The 23802-nt window shown below is 29.4% G+C and overlaps 1 protein-coding gene across 1 annotated transcript in view; it reads left to right on the top strand.

Annotated features, from left to right (window-relative positions):
* Positions 1-23802, top strand: part of LOC117176894 (discoidin domain-containing receptor 2-like) — a 559289-nt gene that overhangs the window by 103848 nt on the left and 431639 nt on the right. The window lies entirely within an intron of this gene.

Genomic DNA, 23802 nt, shown 5'->3' with positions numbered 1-23802 from the left:
TAATCAGCGACCCCAAAAACCTATAACATATTTTTTTTTAATTTTTTTACCGTTGCATATTTTTAGAATCTCACAAAAACAATACTGCGAAATAAAATTAAAAATAGGGTGAAAGTGAGCATCTAAGTAATGGAAATCCAATTTTGCAACTCACTTTGAAAAATGGGGAAAAAGTACATTTTTTGGTTCAAAATACGATTCCGACTGAACCTGTGGACCGATTTGGATGTTTTTTTTGAACTGAAAAAATTTTAAAGAAAGTTGTCGAGCCTGATTTTTAATTGGGTTTTTCAATTTTTTATAAATAAATAAATATGATCAAAAAAATCACAATTTTTTCTATTTGACGTTCCTGGTGCTCGTCAATAATAGAAAAATTGTCGTAATCTTCAAAGTTTTCTAGATTTGCATTATATAAAGATATTGCATCATGAAACAATAAACAAACAAAAATTTTTATAAACAAATTATTTTTGTGGAAAGTGTGTTTTGTATCATTTTCAATTCTTGAACGTTTTTTTAATTACATTTCAAGACATTTGAATGCAAATAATATTTGAATGAAAAAAATGTCTCTTAAGACTATTCTTATTAATATTATGAACAAATTTAATGAACAAATGCATTATTCAGGCATTTGTCATCAGAAAAATTCGCTTTTTTCGATATCAATTGTTTACAATTAGAAACCTAATTCTAATTTCAAAAAAATTCATAACTTTTTGATAAATTTAATGATCTTTTTAATAAATTTAATAAACAAATGCATTATTTGGGCATTTGTAGACGGAAAAATTCATTTTTTTCAATGTCAGTCCTTTTAATTTTAGAAAAAAAGTTCTTTTTTTTCATTAAGTACTTATAGTTGGCCAACACAAGAGGGTTTGAATACAAGAAATGATTGAACAATACATTGAATAATTTTTATAAATAATTTCTATAACTTATGAAAAGTCGGGACACTCGCGAGTCTCAAGAAAGTTTTTTCTCCCAGAGTTAATAAGCTAATTCGCATACATTATGGTGCGCGGCTTCACCAAGGAATTATATAATTTCCCTGAATCGAATGTTTATAATTATTCTTGCTGTAAATTATTAATCTTTTAACAATCGTAAAATATTGTTAAATCATTCCTTGTATTCGACTTCCCTTGTGTTGGCCAACTGTAAGTAACAAATATAAACAAAATTCTGAAATTAAAAGGACTGACTTTGAAAAAAATTAGTTTTTCCGTCGACAATGCCCAAATAATGAATTTATTTGTTAAATTTGTTTAAAAAGTCATAACATTTTTAAAGTAATTATGAATGTTGCTGAAGTTGACATAAATTTTTTAATTGAAAGGACTAAAATTTAAAAAAAATTATTTTTTTGCGAAAAGAGCCTTGCTTATATTATCATGAAGTTCCCAAAAAAAGGACTAGCATCGAAAAAAAAAACTAATTTTTTCGTCGAGAAGTAATTGAATAATGCATTTGTTTATTACATTTGTTTGATAAAATCATAAAATTCATCAACAAATCATGAATTTTCTAAAACTATCATGAGGTTCCTAATTTTAAATAATTCACATAGAAAAAAAAACTAATTTTTCTGATGAAAAATACCTGGATAATGCATTTTTTTATTAAATTTGTTTATGATATTAAAAAGAATAGTCTTAAGAGAAATTTTTGTTATCAAAATATTGTTTTCATTCAAATACTTTATTGCAACGAACCTACGATCCTAACCACAAATTTTTCCAACTGATTCTGTAAGTAATTTAATAGTTATTCATAAATTTAATTTTTAATAAAAATCGATAATTATGCATTAAAACGTCATATTATACATTAATATTAAATATTATAAATATCAATAAGATTAATATAATTGATTTACTGTAAAATTCAACTGTTTGATTGATAACTCTACTTTAATATTTTTTATTTATAATTGATTTTTAATAAAATAAATACGTTAATATTGGAAAAGTTTTAAAACAATTTCAATTATTTTTTGGTTAAAAATTTTATTACTTGGTTGAAAATGAAATAATTCTCTTAAAAATTTCTTTTTTAAATAAACAGTTTGGTTCAAAAGTCATCACGTTCGGTAAAAAATTCAACTGTTTTGTAGAGATTTCGTCTTTTTGACATGAAAATTCAGCAGTTAAGCTGAAATTTTTTTCTTTCTTGATTGAAAAATGCTTTCTGGTTAACATTGCAACTATTTTGTTAAAAATTCACTTTTCAGTTCAAAAATTTATCTTTCAATTAAAAATTTAATCTTTCTGCAGGAAAAATGCAACAGTTTTGTTAAAAATAAACATGTTTAGGTTGAGGACTAATTAATAACCTAATATTTCAATTTTCTAACAAATTGTTTAATTATTAAAACAAAAAGACAAACTTTCTACGAAAAAAGATGAATTCTTATACAAAAAAATGAGAGTTAATATTTCCCATATATTTATTATTGTCCTAGTATTAGACATACTTTTTACGTTAAAATTTAAGGTATTTAAACGAGATTCAAATCAAATTTAAAATCCTATTTAACGTCCATTAATCAAATTAAGGTGAAGAATTCCTGAAACTAAAATCATGAATCTAACGACCAAATTTGGACGAACGCCATAAAATGCTCCAATTGCAATCTGAAAAAACGTCTTCCTCCTAAAAAAAGAACGCTACGCGCTTGACTTTTCTGCACAGACTATTTAAAACTAAAGGTAAAAGTATCGACAACAGTAATTTATTCATTGTGAATTCTCCTTTGTTAAAGCTCTTTCGACTTTAACGAACACATTCTCATCACGTATCTCGTGCTTCGCACTCGAGTTCCTCCCTGAAATTTTATATCATTCCCATAAATGTATATTATTCTAATTCGTAACTTGCACTGGTATTAAAACAAACGAAATTTCATTGTCCCGTTTAAAAAAATTTGAAAATATTGTTTGCAATTCATTTTGAATTCACCCTAAATTAATATTAGTTTATCCTAATTTTTTACATTCTTCTAAATTAACCTAATTCTATTCATTCGATAAAGTTTTTTTAAGTTTTCATTTCATTCATCCCTGAAGTCGTTAAAACTCACCCTAAATTTGGAGGCATTTGATCAAATTCTTTTGAAGTTTCTTTAATTTTTCCCTAATTACTTTCAAACTCATTTTTGAATTTATTTAATTATAATTGTACAAAATGTAGAACTGATTTATTTTGAAAGTGGTTAGTTTAAATAAGTTTGTTTTGGAAATTTTATATGAAATTTTTTTTAACTAATTGAAAATTGTTCATTTCAGTATTTTTTAAAATATTATATTTATTTTATAAGATATTATCTTAAAACTATTCAGCTTCTACGTTTTTAATTTTTTAAAGAATGGTTGCGTATAAAATTCCTTGATTCAGAAATGGCGCTTTTAATTCTTTGAATCATAATTTTTGTTTATTTTTCATGTTTTGAAGTTGAAAACATAAATGTGAAAAAAGCCTTTTTGAAGACTAAAAAAACTGATAAATTTTTGTATGCTAAAAGTTGAAAAAACGGCCTGTCGTATGATAAAAATAGGTGAAGAGAATTTTATAGCTACGTTTTGGAACATAGGTCCTTATGAATATTTTTTCTTGTGCCGTTTCTCCAAACAGTCAACTTCATTATTTATAATGTTATTTTTTACAATTAAAACTAAAATCACGCGTTTTATGAAGAAATTATTTTTTTTTTTTAATTTTAGATTTTTTGGGTTAAACAACTTTTCTCTTATATCTTGTGTCATCCCAGTGGGCACAAAATTTGCGACGTCTTTACGACATCGTTACGACATCTTTACGACAACTTTACGACATCCTATGTCCATGTCGTTTCGGTGACCTTGCGATATCGTAAAGACATTGTCAAATCATACGACTTATTTACGATATCGTAAAGACACCTGAACAACATTAACAGCATAGGATGTCGTAAGGTTGTCGTAACGATGTCGTAACGATGTCTTAAGACGTCATCATATTTTTTGCCCACTGGGATTTTACCAAAAATGTAATTTTTTTTATTTTTCATGTTTTTATTCACGATTACAATAGAAACTACCAATCATATAAAAAAACGATCATTAAAAATTGTTGTTCTCTTCTTTCGGTAAAAAAATGTTATCTACTTATTATTTCTTAGCTTGTGTCATGTGTCGAAAAATTTAAGTTTTGTATTTTCACTGTTTTTTATGAATAAAACAAAAACTACGTGTCCTATAAAAAAGTGATTAATAACAAATTTGTAGATATTTTTGGGGTGCATAATGTTTGTCTCATAGTTTTTTTTCTACCTTGCATATTTTGACAACAAAATACAATTTTTTATTATTTTTTGTTTGATCAAAATTTGAATTATCAATTTTTTGAAAAAATTCAAAAAGTTGTTGTGATAATCTTGTAGGGCTTTTGAAATTTAACATTTTACTTTTAAGTACTATGAAGAAGTATACAGAGAATTTTTGAATCATGAAAAATTGTGGTCTCCAAAACTTTCAAAATACGCTGACTTTTAGAATTTTTATTCAAAATGGCTGACAAACGAACTTGGAGTTTAGCTTAGGACAATAAAAGAGTGTATCAAAGGCCAATCTAATAGATTATTTTGTTCAAGAGTTATTGTGCTCATAAACAGACAGACATAAAGACAGACAGACACATTAGTGAAAAACTGGTTTTCGGCTTCAAGGGGTCTCAAAACGTGAATTTTTGACAAAAACTGGGAGGGGGTCAAATTTTACCAAAATCTAATACCTTCTCTTATGAGAATGTATTAACATGAAAAAATAACAAATTATTTATTAAATTGTTTGAAACCCCACACACGAGACGAAAAATAAATTAAATGACAAAAGTTGTGATTAGAATATGCCCACGAAGCGGGAAGATTTTTTTGTCTTTTACTGTTAATCATATTTTTTATGATTAGAGCCAAAACTATACATCCTACAAAAAAGTGGTTGAAAACAAATTTGTAGATCTTTTTCAAATGCACAGTTTTTGTTTCTTCATCTTCTATATTCAAAAAGCAAAATTTTTCTTCTCTTGACTTTTTTTCATACCGTGCGTTATTTCGCTTAAAATGTTCATTTTCGTGTGTTTTGTAGAATTTTGTAAATGCTATAACTCTGGTAATTTTGGATATTATGAAAAAAGTCATTAGGATAAATTGTTTGAATTTTTGAATACTATGCATAACTGTACAGAGAATTTTTTGATTTTTGAAAAAGTGGCCTCAAAAATATTCAAAATGTGCCCACTTTTTAAATTTGTATCCAAAATGGCTGGCTAACGAACTTGACCTTTAGTTGAGGACACTTAACGAGTGTACCAAAGGCCAATTTGATAGATTAATTTTTTCAAAAGTTATCGTGTTCACAGACAGACAGACATATATACAGACAGACATATATTCATACAGACATATAGCCATACAGACAGACAGGCACATTCGTAAAAACCTGTTTTTCCGATTCAGGGGGTCTCAAAACGTGGACATTTTACAAAAACTGGGGGACTCAAATTTTACACAAATCTAATACCTTCTCTGATGAGAATATAAAAAATTGTCTCTCCTTCTGGCCATAAATAAAAAAGAAGATATAACAGAGCAATAAAAAAAGACTCTTATTTCTGGCCAGGAGAAAGGCTAATTTTTCTTTTCTTTTTTAGAAGGAAGAATTTTTTTCATCTTCAGATTACAATAGGAACATTTGATGGTGTTTGTCCAAATTTGGTCGTTAGATTCTTGATTTTATTTTCAGGAATTATTCACATTACTTTTTACGTTGCCACAGTAATGCTCGTTTTACCTCACTTTATTTATCGGAAACTTATTTTTCTTATAAAAGAATACCAAGGAAAAAGGAAATGTGATTGGATAAGAAAAAGTATATAGAAGGAATTGTCGCCGATGGTTCGAAGCTGAGTGGTCAAAATGTTCAATTTCTCGTAGGTATTTTCCCAAAGGATCGCATCGAAAACTTGTTGCAGTATTGCGTCTATACTCTGTATGCAAATTTTCACAGCGGAGCGTCAAACAATTGGACGTATAACACCCGACCTTGCAAATTTCTATTGAGAAGAGAACTTCAGAAGTATATAATGGTTGCATCTGCAAGAGCACTCGAGTGTCTGCTCAGTGGAAAGAGCTCACACTCAAAATTGCTGTCGTATCGAATCCATTCTGCGCGCACGATTGGCTCTGTGGACACTAATTCGCATCAGCAATGGGAGAAATGTGGCCTTCGAAACATGCTGCAATTTCAGACGCTATAATTTTATTGTTCAACATGGGATTTCAAGTTATTGATCTTCTCTAAAAATTGCATCTGGAGAAAGAGAGAATTATTTAGGTTGTGATACATGGTGGTTGATTATATGGCACAAAAGTGTTTGGAAAATTAGAGCGGAGAAGTGTAGGATAAAGTAAAAAAAAAAAAGAAGAAGAGATACAGGGTCCAAAAGATCTATTGAGCGATGAAACATCTGCCGTAGGATATTGTGCTGCAGGCTATACTCGTCCGCACCCTTCCACTTATATCCGGACCGAATTAACATTAAACCAAAAGCTTCAAATATGTATCACGAATAATTAATTTTCCATAACACGTGCACGATTTTAACCATTTTTGATTTCTGTAAAGGGGGGCTAAGGTAGTGATTTTGAAGCATGTTGGCGTTAGAGGGATCAAAAGTTTTACGTCAGATGATTATAATGAAAATTGTTCATCTGTGAACTCACAAAGAGCGACTGTCAAGCTATCAGTTGATCTCATTGGCAGATTTTTTGACAGTTTGAATAAACTGGGATGCAGGATTCATCAGACATCCTTTAATTGATTATTATTATGATATTCGTTCAGTGTTACAAATTCCTGTAAGAATTTCCAGAGACGAGTCACTAAAGACTTACGCAGGAACCGCTTCTATATTTTCCTAAACTTTAAAAGAAATTTCAGCAACAGTAACTGTATAAAACTTTAGTCAATTTTTATTTAAAATTTTGTTAAAGTTTAGGAATTTTCTGTTATTGTAACTAAAAATTTGTAAAGGTTAAAACTTTTTTTTGGTTTATTTATTTTATTATAAAACATGTATTCTATATTTGTCCTGAGAATATAAATAGCAAGAAAATATGAGTGAAGAGTTAATACAAACTACTTATTATTTATCTATGTTATAATAAGACGTATATTCATTGTATACTGTATATAATCAAAGCCCTTTTTATGATAAGAAGTTTTTTTCACATTTGATTTATTTTGAACATTACAGAACATAGTTATTTATATATAAACTTCACTGGTATATATACCGTTAAAAATTCTTTGATCAATTATCCACAAGGAATTCACGGAATTAATTGAATTTAAGGAATTCAAGGAATAAATGGAATTTAAAGAATTCACGGAATTCATCGAATGCAAAGGAATTCAGGAAGTTCATGGAATTCACGAAATTCATGACATTTACGGAATTCAGGGAAATGAAAGAATTAAAAAAATGTATAAAATGCGCGGAAGTCATAGAATCCACGGAAATTTATGGATTGGATGGAAATAGTATAATTTAAATACTTCATGAAATTCAAATAATACGCTGGATTCAAGAAATTCACGAGATCATGGAATTATCTGCATTTGTGGCATTTGCGAAATTCATGAGATTCTCAGGATTCATAAAATTCACGAAATTCAATGAATTGAGGGAATTTATGGAATCAAACGAATCAATGAAATTCAAGAAATTCACGGAATCCTAAAGATTCACGGTATTCAAGGAATTCACTGAATTTATGGAAATCAGTTTCACGAATTTCATTAATTTTTTGAATTCCGTTAATCATTTACATTCAATGAGTTTGGTGAAATCCGCAAATTCTTTAAATTACATTAATTTCATAAAATCCGTGACTTCCATGAATCTGGTGAATCCCGTGAATCTCGAAAATTGCATTAAGTCCGTGTATTCCATTAACCAGTGAATTCCCTGAATTCCATGAATTCCGTCTATTCCGTATATTCCGTGTATTCCATGTATTCCATAAATTCTATAAATTCTGTTAATTCCACGAATTCCGCGAATTTCATGAATTCCGAAAACTACACGAATTCTGTTGATAGTATAAATTCCGTGAATTCCGTGAATTAGATCAATTCCGTGAATTCCGTCAATTTCAGGAATGCTTTAAATTCCATAAATTTCGTGAATTCTTTGGAATCCGTGAATTCCTTGAATTCGTAAATTCCTTAAATTCTATGAATTCCTTGAATTCCCTAAATTCCTGGAATATATTGTGAATATATTGGCCACGCGTTTCTGTGGCTCAGTTTTAATACGTTGAATTTATATTATACCAAACTTGGCGCCATCTATTGTCTGCTCATCCAACCTAGAAAATGTGAAATTTTGAAGTTTTGAGTCAACAAATGAACTTACACTTCCATCTGTTAGACACTTATGTAGTATACAAATAAAAACGCTTAATTATCAATGAAAAAATAGTTAGGTAATTAAATGAGATAAAAAGAATCTTATCCTTTAAGTTGGACCAAATTACACACAGTATACAAAAATCATCAAAATCGGTTGAGTAATTTAGGAGTTTAGTGGTGACAAACATCGTGACACGGGACTTTTATATATATATTCGTATGTACTTATTTTGTAAAAAAATTGAATATTCAACCAGAAAATATTAATTTTCAGAAATAAAATTAATTTTTAGCAAAATAGTTAAAGCTTCAAGCAAAGAAATGAATTTTCATCTAAAATATGAATTCTGCAGAACAAAATAATTTTTTAACAAAGGATTTCAAACAAAATTTTTAAGAAGATAATTTTAATCCTCAAACAGACAGAAGATTAACTTTCAAGCAAACAGTAGCATTTTTATCTGACAAAAGATGAAATTTATCTGGCGAAAGATTAAATTTTTCTAACGAAAATATTCATTTCACATATATGTGATATGTCAAACGGCTGTGTCCAGGTTCACCGAAAAAATTCCTTCGATAAACTTTAAAATCCACGAGGTATTCAATGTTTAAATCGCCTTACCTTATTCAAATGATTTTAATAAAAAAATCCTTCATCAATACTTAAAGAATACATAGGCTGTATTTTATTTAGCTTATACTTTATCTTTCGTCAGATAAATTTTTTGTTCCGTCAGATAAACGTGCTGCAGCGTTTTTATCCAATTTAAAGATAAAATTTATTCTTGGGGTTTACTGTGTAAAATATACGCTTTTTTAAATCAAAAATACAAATTTAAAAATAATTGTATTTTTGTCCAGAGAAGGTTTTATTTTAACTCTTCGATATCAAAATATAAGCTTCGAACAAGAAGTAAATATTCTGCGAAGATTCTGCTTAAATTTTTAATTTATAAAAAGGATGTTTCAACGAAACAGTTCATTTTTTAAATAAAAAAGCATACATTTCTTGAAAAAATTGTTGAATCTTTATACAAAGAGTTGTATTTATCCAAGAATTTTTTAATCAAAAACACAAATTAATTTAAAAAATAGTTTAATTTTCATGCAGAAGAAGATTTGAGTTTGACTATTTAGCATAAGAATAGGAGTTATAAATCAGCAAGAAATTTTCTATGAGCATAGTTGCATTTTCTATCTAAAAATTTGAATTTTTAGCAAAACAGTTTAATTTTGAATAAGCATTTTCTACGAAACTAATTGAATTTTCAACGCAAAAAGATATTTTCCTACTGACCAATTATTCATTTACCCTGACCATTCTAACATTAAAAGAAAAGAATCCTAAACTTGTAAAATTGTTGAGATAGAACGTCTAATATTTTTTTTTTAATAGATAAAAATGGACATGCTTCATTGAAAAATAAATTATTTTGTTAACCATAATTTTTTGTTGAAAATTGAACTATTTCGTAGAAAATTTAATTTTTGTTACAAATTTATTTTTTGATTTTGAAAAATGAACTGAAATCTTCTTTTGATCAAAATTCAAATTAAACAAAAAAAATTAGCTTTTTATTAAAAGTTCATTTGTTTTGGTACAAATTTTATCTTGCTTGGATCAAAATGTTAAATATGTTATAGAATTAAATTCTCTTGCTAAAAATTCATCCTTTTTGGTTGACCAAATTTATCATCTGGAATCTTTTTCAATTAAAGTAAACCATTCTTTTAACTTCTGTTGTTGGAACAAAATAAACATTCATCTTTTTGGATAAAAATGCAACTATTTATATAGAAATACAAATATTTGGTATAAAATTTAACAATTTTCTTAAGCAGTCCTCCTCTCTGGTTAAAAATCCGTCTTTTTGGACAGAAAATTTAATTTTTGTCTTAGAAACTTATTTCTTATTTAAAAATTCATATCTTAATCGTGAAAAGTCAAATAAAATTTTTGTTTACAGAAAATTGAACTATTTTTTGAAAATTTATCTTAATAATTTAAAATATAATCTGTTTTAGTACAAATTTCATTTTAATGAAAATGCAGCTTTCTGGTTTAAAGTTAGAATTTTTTGCTCGTGTATTTAACTAATTTGTTTAAAGGATTTGGTTGAATCACTTTGGTAAGAAATTATTTCTTTTAGGATTTATAATTTTAGTTGAAAATTCATCTTTTAGGTTAAAAGTTTAACCCTTCTCTTAAAAATGAACCGTTTAGCGGAAAACTCTTTTTTAAAATTAATGTTTTAACTAAAAATGTAACTTTTCTATTCTTTTTAAGATTGATTTTGTTTAGTTGAAAATTCGAATTTAAAAAAAAAAACGTTTTCTTGGTTTTCGAATTTCCTTTTTCTGGATAAAAACGCATAAGTTTCGTGGAAAATTAATTTTTTCCTAAAAAATCATATTTTTTGTTTGAAACCTGAATTTTTTGGAGAAAATTTGTCTTTTGGCTTGAAAGTTCAACAATTTAGATTAACTTTTATTTTTGTCTTGAGTGAAAGATCTTTATTTGTTGAAAATGTTGTTTTCTGGTTAAACAAAAAATTATTGAAATTTAAAGATTACAAGAATAAAATGGTGGTATTTTAATATTAACGATCAAAGTAAATAATAAATTCGTCACGAAAGATTCAGAAAATTTTGAAAATGAAGTTCTCGGACACCTTGCCTCATTCTTCTAGCACTAACTAGCGAAACATTTTTAGAAATTAAAACTGCATATAATTAAAGGGGGAGAGCTAGAAATATTTTGTGATTCCCCTTATGATATTCACAAGAGCATCCAAATAGATTCTACAAATGATAATTATCAATAATAGCATTGTCCTTTTCCTCTATTAAAATCGGACAGAGACGATTTGATAAAAATGGAACGAGAAAAAAATTAAACGTTAAAGATAGAACTACCAAGATGAATGCTTTAAATATCAATTGTTGAAAGCGATGCGATTTAAATTATGTTTGCGAAACCGATTTGTAATTTGCATACCCAGACATAAAAGTTTCTTTTATGGTAGGGCAGCCAACATTCGTGACAAAATTCTTAAACCATAAAATCAATGGTAGACCCATTCAGGAATGCAGGATTAATCGAACATCCTTCGATTATCATTATCATATTCATGAGAATCCAAATAGATTCTACAAGTGATAATTAATGGTACCATTGTTCTTTTCTTCTTTGTAATATCGAAAAGAGATGATTTGATAGTAAACAGACGAAAAAAAGTAAACTTTAAAGATAGAACTACCAAGCCGAATGCACTGAATTGCTGTTCTTTATTGCCTTGCAGTTTAAATTAGGTTTGTAGAATAAATTTTTAATGTTTATACCAACGCACGAGAGCTTCGTAGCAACGAGTGGTATTGTACTTTTCCTTTGTTATAATCAGAAAGAGATGGTTTAATAATAAAAGAACGGCAGACAAGTAATCTTTTAAGATAGAACTACCAAGATGAATTCATTAAAATGCTATTCTGTATGCAATTTAAACCACGCAGTTTAAAGTAGGTTTGTTAAACTATGTTTTGATGTTTAGGCCAAAGCATGAAAGTTTTTTTATATTTGCTCTGGCAACATTCGTGTCACGTTTGTCAACAATTCAATTAATATTAGACCCATTCAGGAATACAGGATTAAAGGAAAATTCTCCAATTATCATTCTGATATTTATAAGAGAAAAAAAATAGATTCTATAAGTGATAATTTATCGTTACCATTGTTCTTTCCTTCTATGTTATATCAGAAAGAGACGCTTTGACAATAAAAACGGCAAGCAAGTGAACTTTAAAGGTGGAACTACCAAGATGAATGTCCTGAATTGAAATTCTTTCGAGCGATACAGTTTAGCTTAGGTTTGTTGAACCAATTTTTGATTGTTAGATGAAGGCATCAGACCTTCTTCAGGGTATCGTAGCCAACATTCGTACCCACATTGTACAGTCATCAAAGCAATTCTAACCCCATTTCGGAATACAGAATTAGTGGAATATCTTAAATATCGCCTTGATATTCATAATAGTATCCAAATAGATTCTTAAGTGATAGTTATCGTTACCATTGTCCTTTTCCTCTATTAAAAATATAAAGAGACAATTTAACAATAAAAGAACGGCGAACAAGTAATCTTTAAAGATGGAGCTTTTCAAGGCAACATAGTTTAAATCAGATTTCATTACACAATTTTTAATTTCTATGCCAAAACTTGAGAGCTTCTTTAGAGTTTCGGCGCCAACAACAATGACACATTCGTCAATCATCAAATCAATCTCATACTAGTTCAGGAATATAGGATTGATCGGACATCCTTCAAGTACACAGCCACACAAAAAATTTTTCTTCGAGTTTAAAGGTCTGACCATGTTTACTATATAATTTTGGAATTGCTGAATCGTATTCCGAGGTCCAAAACCCTCAGCACGTCAAGGTTCCGACATAACCTCAAAAAACCTCATAATTTTTTTTTAGTCCGGGGGTCAGACCATGTTTATTATATGTTTTTGGGGTCCAGAATCGGAAAAAGATTTTTTTGTGTGTCAATGTTTCTTAAAACTCATATTCAGAATTGGCACGCACTCATACAGCATTCAATATCGTTACAATGACATAACAAAAAATTTTTCTTAACGGTACATCTTCTTTAAAATGTATATCGATTCCAGTGAAAACCGTTTTCTTATGTGTTTTTTTTTTTGGATACGTATAAATAAAGACGATAGGAGTAGTTATAGTGAAAGCGGATCAATTTATCCCATATCCCTTCTGTTTTCTCCACACCTACTCATTTCCGCTTTCGTGTTACAGCAAAGTGAATCAGAAATTATTGAATCTATCGTAACCAACCCTAAGATTAGTAGCTAGCTGAAACCCTCCATGTCCGTAAAACGAATCTATGTTAGGTCAGAGGTGGCGAACCGTCAACAGAATGGGTGCGATCCTATTTTCTGATGGTGTTGAAATCTCGCCCCTCCATATTGTAACTTTAACTCACTTACAGGAATTGCTTAATGACAATACTCGCTCGCTCGTTCACTTCGTTGGTGGGGAAACCGCGACATAAGTGGATGGTGTCCTGTGAGCTCCTGCACCGCGCCCTAGCTCCTATGCTTAAGTGCATTGGGGGTGGGAATTCAGAGGGTGACTTCAGACGATTCGATTTCCCAAGTACCAAGTCTCGGAGATTTCCACAGTTCGACGATTTCACTTGATCGAGTCGACTTCTGTCAGACAATCGCGCGCTCTTCCGCATGCGAAGTGGCGAACTCTTTGTTCTTTTCTTTCGAAGTGAGAAAGAAACTATTCAACAATAAAAGAAAGACGAACAAGTGAACTTTAAAGGTAAAACTGCCAGGATGGAGGCCTGCAATTGCTTTCCTTCAGAATTATAAAATTTAAATTAGGGTTTGTAAACTAATTTTTAATTTTAATGTCAAGACATTAGCTAGAGATTGGAAAGTTACTTTTTAAGAGGAACTTATGAGGGTGATGCAATTAAAATGAGGGTCTGTAAACCAATTTTTTATTTTGATGTCAAGACGTGAGCCAGTGATGAGAAAGTAACTTTTTAATAGGAACTTATTAGTTATAGTTACCGTGTGAAAATTACACTTTTTCTTAGTTGCTTTTGTAAAACAGATCACTATTATTATTATTATATTCTCATCATTTATGATTGAGAAAGTCTTAGTATTTTCGGAAATTTGACACCATAGTTTTTCAACGGATCTCCGCGTTTTCAAACCTCCTGAATCCGAAAATCAAGTTTTTATGATTGAGTATGTCTATATGTCCGGCCGTCCATCCGCAAACACGATAACTCTCGAAAAAATGAACGAATCTAATTGATCTTTGGCACACTTTTTGTGGATTCTAAAAGAAACTAAGAGTTTGTATACAAATTCTATGTACAGATACTCATAGTATTTAAAAAAACTAACAATTTATCCTAATGACTTTTTCCGATAAAATATTATTCTAAGAGTTATAGCATTTTCAACATTTTTTAAATCAATCGAAAATCAAAATTTAAAGCCAAAAAACGCACGATATAAAAACAGTAAGCAGAAGAAAAATATTGGCTTTTGAGAGCCGTATAAGATTATTATAACAAATTTTTTAATTCTGTAGAAAAATCAAAGTTCTAATTTTGATTGCACACAAAATAATGAAAAGTCAAAAATTCCATTTTGTGGTCAAACTAGACAGAATACGAACAAAAAGATGAATTAATAAAAATTCTGATCTGAAAATATCTACAAATTCTTTAAAAATCACTTCTTGATTAGGCGCGTATTTTTTGTTTTATTCGTGAAAAATAACTTTTTATTTAAAAAAACAAACAAATGGGCGCAAAAGCGACAAAAGTTATGAACAACAATTATCCAACCAAAATTGTACACCTAAAACATATATAAAAACTTGTTATGAACTACTTTTTGATGAGACGCGTAGTTTTGGTTTTAATCATAAAAATGAAATTAAAAATAAAAATGAAAAATGTTTGGAAAACAACAAAAGGTACAAAAATGTATTGATAGACAAAAGTTGTTCTCCTAAAAAAAGAGATACAAATTTGTTACAATTTATTACAGTCTCACCATTGGTGATTTACAAAGAAGTAGAATTGTCCGAAATTTGAAACCACAAAATTTAGATTTGGAATCAAACGACGCAAAATACGAAAAAAAAGTCTTGAAGAGAAATTCAAAATTTCGAAAATTCCTACACAATTTCTCTTAACCATTTTTCAAAAGAACTCGTCATTTTGTTTTTATTTCTCGAAAGTAGAATGTAGAAAATCGAAAATTGAAATCTTAAGTCAATATACAACACAAAATATAGGGATTAGATTTTAGAGGATTTTTTTCTCGTTTTTAATTTGTTGTTTATTGAAATTGATGTGAAAAAATCGAAAATTCCAGTATGACGCCAAAAGAAGCTATATACGTAAAAATAAAAATAAAAGATTGTAGGATGTTCTGTCTTATGTAGTAAAAATAATATCAAAACAAAAATCATGTTTTTTAAATAAAGCGAGATAGAGAAAAGTGTATAAAGAACGGATTATAGTTTTTTATTACATTCTCATAATTTATGATTGAGAAACTATTAAAATTGACTGAAATTTCAGACCTCAGTTTTTCAACGGATCCCCAGGTTTTACTAAACCCTTAAATCTAAATCAGAAAATAAAATTTTGGCGATATTGTCTGTCTATCTATCCGTCCGTTTGTCAAAATAATTTATAGAAATGACTTTTTTCGATAAAAAAAATTATCAGATATATAGCATTTTCGAAATTTTTTAAATCAAACGAAAATAAAAATTTCAAGCCGGGCAATGCACGATATGAAAAAAGTCAGGAGAAGAAAGGCATTGCTTCTTGAAAGCCCTACAAGATTCTCATAACAATAGAGGGGTTAAACTTTCAACCAAGTAGTTACATTTTCAACTAAAAAAAGATGTCAATTTTAGAACAAAAATAGTTGAATTCAACCACATACAACGATTATTTAACTAAAAGGTATACATTTTAAATAAAAATTGGAATAGTAAAATTTGCATGTAAACAGTTACTTTCTAACTAAAAAAAAGCGAACTTTCAACAAAATGGATAAATTTTCGGCCTAAGAGATGAATTTTCGACAAAAAAAAAGACGAATTTAAAAACAGAGTGCATTTAGAACCAAAAAAGGGCAATTTTTAACCAACTCGTTGGACCTTCAGCTAAACAAATTATTTGTCAAAAATGGAATACATTCATTTTTCTTCAGAAATATTTAAGGCGGATCAAAAAAGAAAAAAATGATTGATAAACTAGTAACATTTTCGACAAAAGATACGGATTTTCAACTAAAAAATTCTAAACCAAGAAAATTAATTTTCCACAAAAAAAACAAAGCCTCAAGAAAAAACATACATTTGCAACCAAAAAGGAGGGATTTTCAACCAGCTCTTTGAATCTCAATCTAAGAAAAAAATAATTTCAAAAAAAGCAATAGTTTAGGTTTTAGTAAGAAATGATTATGGTTGACCATGAAAAACAAAAGAACGGTTAAGAAAATAGTTAGATTTTTAATAAAAGATGAATTTGCAACCAAAAAATAAATGAGAAAATTTAATAGAAGGATGAACATGGGGGGAGTGGTTGGTAATAATTGAGATCGATTTAGATGAAATGAAATTATAAGAAGAGGGACAGGGCGGAAATATTTGATGGTTAGGGGATGAGAGAACGACGAGGAAAAGAAATGTTTATTGACTGTATGTGGACAAATGTTTTATGATTTCGTAGATCGGGGGAGGAATTCTTATAATTTTGTTTGGGCGGTCATCCATTTTTCCGTCTGTTTTATTTTTTCCTGTAGGGTTAGAAGAGGTGGCACTTTGGTAGGATAGGTGTTGGATCGGATTTGATTGGAATTGGATGGGACATATGTCTTATGAAATGGGATGAGAGTATGATAAATAGATGTTTTATGGAATGGGATAAGAGTATGATAGATAGTTGTTTAATAGAATGTAATGGGTTTATGGTGGGATAGGTTATTGCTGTAATGGAATAATGGTGTAATGTTATAATGGGCTGGTTGTTTGATGGAATGGGATAAGAGTACGATGTATAAGTGCAATCGATGTATATATTGAATGAATAGGTGATTAATGTAACGGGATGGGAGTATAATGGGATAGGTATTTTTTATATTGGGATAAGAGTATGACGGGGTATGTGTTTGTTGGTTTGGAATAGGAGTATGATGGGATATGTGTTTAATGGAATATATTAGGAGAATCATGAAATAGACGTTCAATAGATTTGTTTGAGGGTGTGATGAATAGGTGTTTAAAAAAATGGGATGGAAGTATAGTGCATAGATGATTGCTGGATTGGGATCAATGAAGTGGGATGGGACTATGATGGGATAGGTGTTTGATGGAATGTGGTTATAATAGGATAGGTGCATGATGGAATGGGATAAGAGTATAATGTATAAGTGTTATGTATGTATATGTTGAATGGATAGGTGTATAATGGAATGAGATGAAAGTATGATGGGATAGGTGTTTATTGGAATAGGATAAGAGTGTTATGGGATATGTTTTCTATGGATTGGGGTGGCAGTATGATGAAATAGGTGCTTAATGGGATGAGTGTATGGTAGGATAGCTTGATCTTGGAATGTGACAAGAGTATGATATATTTGTGTTTATTAAATAGACATTTCGAGAATGGGATGGCAGAATAAGATGGATGCTTCATGGTATGGGATAAGAGTATGATGGATAGATGTTTGATACAATGGGATGAGAGTATGATGGGATAGGTGAATGCTGATATAAGATTAATGAAGTTGGATAAGAATATGATGCGATAGGTGTTTAATGGAATGGAACGGGAGTATAATGGGGTAGATGTTTGATGAAATGGGATGGGAGTGTGATAAGATAGGTGTCTGATGGGCAAAAACTTTTAAAAATGTTAATTAATTCAGAAGTTATTGAAAATTCAAGAAAACATAAAAATATACACCATTTTTGCAGTATCTGCTTAAAAACTAGACAAATTGGCTTCACCCTGGGCTGGTTTTATAAGTAATTTCAAATAAAATCAACCTTTTAAAAAAAAAGTTTTTTAGCTTTGGTATCATCAAAATTAAGAGAATTTATTCAGTCATAAAAAAAGAAGTGGCCAAAAACTTTCGAACGGAAGTGTAGTTGTTTAATGGATTGGGATTGGAGTATAATGGGACAGCTGTTTTATGGAATGGGATAAGAGTATATATATATATATATATATATATATATATGTATGTATTTCCTGCACCGGCGTTTATTGGAATGGGATGGGAGTATGTCGGGATAGGTGTTTAATGGAATAGAATGGGAGTATAAAAGTATAGATGTTGGATGGAATGGGATGAGTGTATTATGTATAAATGTCATGGATGTATGCGTTTCATTTTTAATGGAATGGGATGGGAGTATTTTGGGATAAGTGTTTCATGGAATGAGATTATGGTAGGGTGAAATTACTGTGTAATGTAATGGGATCGGAGTATGATGTGATACACACTTTATGGAATGGTATAAATTTATGAAGATGTTTTCAATAGATTGGGATGGAAGTATGATAGAACAAATGTTTGATAAAATGGGATAAGAGTATGAGGTATGTCTATTTATTGAACAGGCATTTAATTAGACGGGATGAGAGTATTATTGGATAGGTGTTTGATGGAATAAGATAAGAGTATGATGGATGGTTATTAAAAAGAATAGGATGGGAGTATGGTGGAATAGGTAATTGATGGAAAGAGATTGACGGAGTGGGATGAGAGTCTAAGGGAATATGTGTTCGATTGTATCGGATAAGAGTATGATAAATACATGTTCAATATAATGAGATGAAAGTATAGTGGGATAGGTGATGGATGAAGTGGAATTATTGGAATGGAATGTGAGCATGACGCGATAAGTGTTTAGTGGAATAGAATGTAAGTATAATGAGATATGTGTTTGATGGAATGGGATAGGAGTATAATGGATATGTGTTTAATACAATGGGATGGCAGTATGTTGGGAAAGGTGATTGCTGGAATGGGATGAATGTATGATGGGATAGGTTTTTGATGGAATGCGATAAGAGTATGGTGGGATATGTGTTCAATGCTTTGGGATGGCAGTATTATGGTACATGTGTTTGATAGAATAGGATAAGACTATGAATGCATGTGTTTAATGGAATGGGATGTGAGTATGATATGATTGTTGTTTGGTGGAATGCGATGGGAGTATGACAAGTTAACTTTTTTATTTTTTCGTCATAATAATAATATTGTCTAGACGTACAATGTTGAATATTGTTGAGCAGGTTCTGCGGGATCCATGTCTAGGAGAGACGTATCCTTAAAGCAGGCAGTTAAGCTTCCGAGAAACAAGGCCGCCCAACTCGTGCCATACAGTTGCAAGGGACACGGTTACACGTGTCAACCCGCCTATCACTATACATATACAAACTCATACTACAAACTTTCCCACTACCCTGACAGGGATAAATGTCGTCGTTTCGCCGCTTAAGATGAATATCGGGTAATATTTCAGAGTCACTGTGAAATATGCCGCTGCCCCGTCAAATGCGTTAAAACATTTTCTTGGCGAGTATATTATTTTAATAATGCCGAAGGCTTAGAATTTCGCATGAAGCGATATTATCTTCCGCTGAAAATAATCCTCGAGACATCTATCAAACCTCAAATACAACCCCACATTTCTTGCATTGAGTTGAAAAACATACCAGGCTTTTTTCATTTAATTTGTTTAATTTTATTATAATAAATAAACCTTATGTTACATCCTATCACGAGTAAGTAATTTAAATTGAGAAATAATTTAAACTAGAAAAATTAGCGCGCTAATAACTTGATACTTGTTTTGATAATATGATTACCAAATTAAAAGGGATGATTTTTTGTGTAGTATCGAATATAATTAATTAGGCTGCGTCTGGGCGTTCCGAAAATTCTGACGATCAGCCAAGCCTATGAAATATATTTGACTACTCATCGTGAATGTCGGAATGACGAGACACTTTGAATTAATTATACTAAACTTGAGTAAGGAAGCGTCACTCAGGAGGGAGTCACCAAAATTTTGTAACAATTTTCACTTTTCTGATTAAAATAAAGTTTAATTTCGTTTTGACAGACTAAAGAAGAATATTACTAAAACCAAACAAATTATTTGTTCTATTTTTAACTATATAGTTGACTTTTTAAGCTAAAAAAAGCTTGTTAGAATGCAGTTGAGGTTTCAACCCAAACAGTTGAATTTTTGAAAAAAATGGTTTTCAGCCGAAATAGATAAATTTTTCAAATCATAAAACCGTCTTTTTTTACCAGAGAAGGCGAATTTTCAATTTAAATGGATGAATTTTCAACAAAATAGTTGCAATTTTTACCAAGTCAATTTTCTGCCAAAAGACGGATCTTCTACGAAAAACACGAATTTTCGACAAGATGGTTTACTGCCTCAGTAAATAATAAAACCATTTTAAAAATTAATTTTTTAAGCAAATAGTTGAATTATCATTTGAAACTATCAATTTTCAACCGAAAAACGACACTTTTAATTTTAAGTTTAAAAACTATCTTCTAACAAAAATGCAATCCCTAACAACAATGATGATTTTTTAATAAAACAATTTATTTTTTTCTACAAAGAGACGGAATTCAAAAAAATAAAGAACTCTATACCCAAAAGTTGAATTTTCCTGCAAAAAGTGCTTTATAAAAATAGTTAAATTTTGAACAGAATATAAAAACAGTTTATAGAAAAGTTTACTTTTTTACCGGACAGCAAAATTTTCTACCGAGAAGGATGAATTTTTAATGAAGAAAGACGAATTTTTGACAAGGAATTTTAATTCCTTATGCAAATAGTCGAATTTTCACTTAAAAACATACATTTTCAATCAAAAAACGAACCGTTTAATTTTTAGCTTGAAAATCTACCTTTGCAAACAAATTAAAAGAAAATGCTAAATCCTCAAACAAAATAATTCATTTTTAACAAAAAAGACTATTTTCTGCTCAAATATACGAACATTCTACAACTCACATCAATTTTCTACCATGTTGTTGAAGTTTTTAAGAAGAAAGGCGAGCTTTTACCCTTACAGTGAAACTTTCTACCAACAGATGAATTTTCATCAAAAAATGTTAATTTTCAACAAAAAGTTAAATGCCAATTTTAAAACAAATAGTTTCATTTGATGCAAACTTCTTACATTTTTTACCAAAAATTAAACCGTTATATTTTCATTAAAAAGATTTTTTTTTAAATAATAATTTTCAACAAAAACTCAATTGGTAATTTTCAAACAATTAGTTCAATTTGATACAAAGTCCTTAAATTTGCAACCAGAAAGAAAACATATTCAATTGAATTCGATTTAAAAAAAATGTTCTGCCCAAATAGAAGAATTTTCATCAAAACGCAAAAAATTGTCTACACTCTAGATGCCTTTTCAACCCAAAAATATGAATTTTCAAACAAGAAAAATGAATTTTCAATCAGAAAGGAAGAATTTTCAACAAAACAGATGAATTTTCCACCAATAAGATGCTTTTATCACAAAAGTTAAATTTTTAACAATATGTGTGATGCTCTATCGATTTGTTGAATGTTTAAGTCAAAAAGACTTATTTTCAAACAAAACAGCAGAATTTTTATTCAAAAAATATGAATTTTCGAAAAAGTGAATTTATCACCAAATAGTTACTATATGACAATATGGATAAACCTTTTCTTTTTTACTGTTTCAGGTGAGTTCCTTCATATTGAGATCTCAGCTTGAAATAAATACATGTCATAGTTTATAGTATGCGTAAGTAACGACACACTTTTTTTCTGAATTAACTAAAAAGGTTTTGCCCGTGACTTTCAGCTGCAATTTTGTTCAGACTGATAAAAAATAATTGGTATTTGAACAATTTTTATGAATAAGTACACATTTGAACCATTTTTTCAAAAATTGTATCTACTTTATTTGCAAAATTAACTAGAAATTTATTAATATGGATTGTTTATTATGATGCTTTGTCAATAATTACTTTAAAGTAAATTAAACTAATATGATCAGTACTTCTAGCATGGCATTTTGAAACTACTGAAGGGATGATGTAAAGAGATAAGACGATACTATATTTGGTAAAAAATTTCTGACCATTGTTCTAAAAGGGTCGAAACATGGTCAGAAATCCAGGATTTTTTAATCGACTTATTCAAAACACAAAAAATAACAATCTTACATAAATATTATATTCATTAAAACTTTCTAGCGAAACTGAACGAAACGGTCTATAGAAAAAGTTTTTTTCATTTACATTAGGTAAAACAATTTAAAACGGTTGAGATCTTCATGCGCAAAAAGAGAAATGCAATTATTAAATATAAAATGATATTTGTGTGTGTTTGGACATTCAGAATATCACTTTCGAACTTTTTAAGGGGTTATGTAAAAAAAAACGGGACTATCCCAGATTCGGTATATCATTTCTGACCATAGTTCGACAATGTTCGAGCAATGGTCTGAGAGTAAACTTTCTTTTATCGACTTAGCTGAAAGATGAAAAATTACAACCTTCTAGGAATACCATTTTTGACAGAAAAAAATATATATATAAAATGTTTCGTATCTTTATGCAGAAAGAAAAATTAAATTATTGAATATGAATTCATGAAATTCGTGTGTGTTTGGACTTTCAGAATGACAATTTGAAACTTTTTAAGGGGTTATATAAAAAACCAGGGCGATCTCTCATTCAATATATAATTTCTGTCCATAGTTCGAACATGATCGAGTAATGGTCTGTGAGCAAGCTTTTTTTAACTAACTCAACCATAATACATAAAATGACAATCTTATATAAATATTATTTTTATCAAAACTTTCTAACGACACTAAACCAAGCCATCTCTGGATTTTTTTTATTCAAGGGAAAACAATGAAAAATAAATTGGATCTTCATGCAGAAAAAGAGAAATGAAATAATAAAATATGAAATCATGAAATTGTTGTGTGTTTGGAATTGGAAACATCTCAAGGAACTTTATGAAGAAATGGAACGATCCAACATTTGGCATATCATTTCTGAACATCGTTTGACAGTGGTCGAGCAATGGTCTGAACGCAAGCTTTTTTAATCGAATTAACCAAAATATCATATAAAAAATAAAAAAACCATATATGAATAATATTTTTGGCAGAAAACAATGAACAATGGGTCCGATCTTCATACGGAAAATGAGAAATAAAGTCAATAAATGTGAAATAATTTTTTTTGTGTTAGCAGTTTCAGAATGGCAATTTAAAACTTCTCAAGGGATAATATAAAGAAACGGGATGATTCCACATTCGATATATAATTTATAAACATAGTTTGACAATGGTCGAGCAATGGTTCGAAAGCAAACTTTGTTTAATCGACTTAAGCAAAACATAAAATGTCAACCATCTATGAATATCATTTTTTAATAGAAAACAATGAAAAATGTTTCGGATCTTAATGCAAAAAAAATAGAACTGAAATTATGAAATATGAAAACATTAAATTTGTAGTATCTTTGGACTTTCAGAATAAGTCTTTCAGACTTTTCAATGAGTTATATAAAGAAACGGGACAATCCCACATTCGGTATATAATTTCTGACTACAGTTCGACAATGTTCGAGCAATGGTCTGAAAGAAATCTTTTTTATCAAATTAATCAAAATGAAAAAGTGACAGTCTTCTATAATTATTATTTTTGACAAAAAACAATAGAAAATTGT

This window comes from Belonocnema kinseyi, chromosome 7 (assembly GCF_010883055.1).
Source record: "Belonocnema kinseyi isolate 2016_QV_RU_SX_M_011 chromosome 7, B_treatae_v1, whole genome shotgun sequence".
Classification (NCBI taxonomy): Eukaryota; Metazoa; Arthropoda; class Insecta; order Hymenoptera; family Cynipidae; genus Belonocnema; species Belonocnema kinseyi.
The sequence above is the reverse complement of the archived record's forward strand: the minus strand, read 5'-3'. Positions and strand labels throughout refer to the sequence as shown.